This window comes from Cervus canadensis, chromosome X, assembly GCF_019320065.1.
Source record: "Cervus canadensis isolate Bull #8, Minnesota chromosome X, ASM1932006v1, whole genome shotgun sequence".
In the NCBI taxonomy this organism is placed as follows: Eukaryota; Metazoa; Chordata; class Mammalia; order Artiodactyla; family Cervidae; genus Cervus; species Cervus canadensis.
The window spans coordinates 10,228,050-10,230,899 of NC_057419.1; the positions used below are offsets into that span (position 1 = coordinate 10,228,050).

The 2,850-nt window shown below is 45.9% G+C and overlaps 1 non-coding gene across 1 annotated transcript; it reads right to left on the bottom strand.

Moving 5' to 3' along the window:
• Window positions 1-1,117: 1,117 nt before the first annotated feature.
• On the bottom strand, window positions 1,118-1,219 carry LOC122436158. Its single transcript, XR_006267920.1, has one exon. It is a non-coding gene; the product is annotated as a U6 spliceosomal RNA (small nuclear RNA).
• Window positions 1,220-2,850: the final 1,631 nt, after the last annotated feature.

Here is a 2,850-nt window from a genome sequence, read left to right on the forward strand (position 1 = left end):
GCATAGGCCTTTTGATACATGGAAAAACCGGTATGAGAAAGAGAAGTGAAAAAGTGAAAGTCGCTCAGTCGTGTCCGACTCTTTACGACCCCATGGACTGCATAGTCCCATGCAGTCCATGGGATTCTCCAGGCCAGCCTACTGGAGTGGGTAGCCTTTCCCTTCTCCACGGCATCTTCCAAACCCAGGGATCGAACCGGGGTCTCCCACATTGCAGGCGGATTCTTTACCAGCTGAGCCACAAGGGAAGCCCAGGAATGCTGGAGTGGGTAGCCTGTCCCTTCGCCAGGGGATCTTCCTGACCCAGAGATCAAACCCAGGTCTCTTGCATTGCAGGCAGATTCTTTACCAGCTGAGCCACAAGAGAAGGCCTTGATATATAGGAAAAAACCTGTCTAATAAACCTATAAACTGATACCTCCTTAGGGATTTGCACTACAAAGTGTCAACTTGTAATATGTCAACCCTGCATACCTCTTTGGACCCTCAACATCAAAAAAACACAGCAGAAGATGCTGACCTTTTGCACCAAAAGATTATAAATACCAGCAGGATTAACCGGGCGATCTTAATTTGCATCATCTGGGCACAATGTCACAATCCATGCAAAGCGCCTGAGTTTTGCATGTGAATTTGTTCATCTCAAAATGCTAATGTTTATAGAGTATGGTCGGAGAAGGCAATGGCAGCCCACTCCAGTACTCTTGCCTGGAAAAATCCCATGTACGTAGGAGCCTGGTAGGCTGCAGTCCATGGGATCGCAAAGAGTCGGGCACGACTGAGCGACTTCACTTTCACTTTTCACTTTCACGCACTGGAGAAGGAAATGGCAACCCACTCCAGTGTCCTTGCCTGGAGAATCCCAGGGACGGGGGAGCCTGGTGGGCTGCCGTCTATGGGGTCACAGAGTCGGACACGACTGAAGTGACTTAGCATAGAGTATGATAAAAGCAAACCTTGCCTGACATCTTTTGCGACTTTGTTTCTTTTGAGATATATATTTGTTTTCAGTAACAATTCTGAGATCAGATGGTGTTAAAAAAAAATGATGCAGTTGCTATTATAATTTGAATACCTTTTGGGGGGAAATGTTTCATGCCGTAACTTTTTTTTTTAATATAACGTCTCACGAATTTCGAATTTCCGTACCATGCTTGCCCAGGGGCCATGCTAATCTTCCTTGTATCGTTCCAGTTTCAGTATTACATGACGTTGAATGAGATGGTCAAAACATGGTTTATCCTCTGAAAACAGATCCTATAATCTGTGTCCAACTGAGTTCCATCTTCTCCTGAAGAGCTCTTGTCCACGTCTGTAATCCCACAAGCGTTATATTGCTTCAGTCACCGCAGTACCCAATCTCAACACAGCTGGGCTGGGAAAAACATCCCCGTTGGGATGGAACTTTCTGCATGAAGCAGATCACGCTGCGTCCACTAAGAAAAGGAGATGGAGATGGGAAATTGTAAGAAAATCAACAACGCACTCCTAGATTTTTGTCCCTGTCTCGTCTCACCTTCCTGGCGGCGGTCACAAAATGTGGTGTTCTTAAAACAAACATGAGCCAGCGCACAGTTTCTCAAGAAGGAGGTGGAGAGTGAGATTCATTATTTTCAGCCTTCTCCCTTATAAAGTCGCCGCTGTCTCTCCAGAGCTTTCCTGAAATGCAGGATCTGATGCATTTAATTAATGAAGATGACTTTAGACTCATTTCCACCCTTCCCTAAATATTGTTATGCCGGATTGTAATATGGCATCGCCGAGATTCAGCCATGGCCATTTTGCACGGTTCAGCATCTCTTGGTATAAGTGAATTATATTAATTCAGAGGTGACTGATCCTTTGTTGTTGTTGTTTTAAAAATAATTTATTAATTTTATTTGGAGAATAATTACGATATTGTGATGATTTTTTTTTTGTCATACATCAACATGCATCGGCCACAGGGATACCTGTGTTCCCCCCCATCCTGAACCCCCCTCCCACCTCCCTCCCCACCCCATCCCTCTAGGTTGTCCCAGAGCAGCAGCTTTGGGTACCCCGCTTCATGCATCAAACTTGCCCTGGTGATCTATTTCGCATATGGTAATATACGTGTTCAACGACAATCTCTCAAGTCATCCCACCCTTGCCCTGAAGTGAGGGACTTCGGGGTGCTCATGTTTTATTTTTGCTATTGTGGTACAGACGTGCTGAATTCTCCTTCCCCCCAAGTGGTGGTGTTCACTTGCTCTGTTCTGTCCGAGTCTTTGGGACCCCAGGGACCGCCGCACGCCAGGCTTCCCTGTCCATCACTATCTCTCTGAGTCTGCTCAAACTCATGTCTGTTGATGATGCCATCCAACCATCTCATCCTCTGTCGCCCTCTTTTCCTTTTGCCTTCTGTCTTTCCCAGCATCGGGGTAGGCGTTATAAATATTCCTACATGTGGCTTCTCCTCTACTTCTGCAGGGAGAAGTCCGTGCCTTTGGAGGTACATTTGCTCAGGTGACTAGTTCAGGCTTTTCGTGATGGCAACACATGGGAGACTTGATGACAGACACCACTTCTGGGCTGAGCTCATCACCTCTGCCTGCCTCTTTAGTCGTCCTTCTGTTACCGAGCCTCATTTTGCAAGGTGGGCATCGTGAGATCGCAGAGCCTCCATCGGTCAGGTCTGTGAGTCACAAGGATGAGCTGAACCTGTCTGCCAACCACACTGGGGAGAGAGAATGAGGAAGAAGTAAGCGATCTGCACCAGTGAGATTTTAAGATTTTTTTTTTATGTGAACCATTTTAGAAGTCTTTATTAATTTTGTTACAATATTTCTTCAGTGGGTTTTGTGTTTTTTTGTTGTTGTTGTTCTTCAG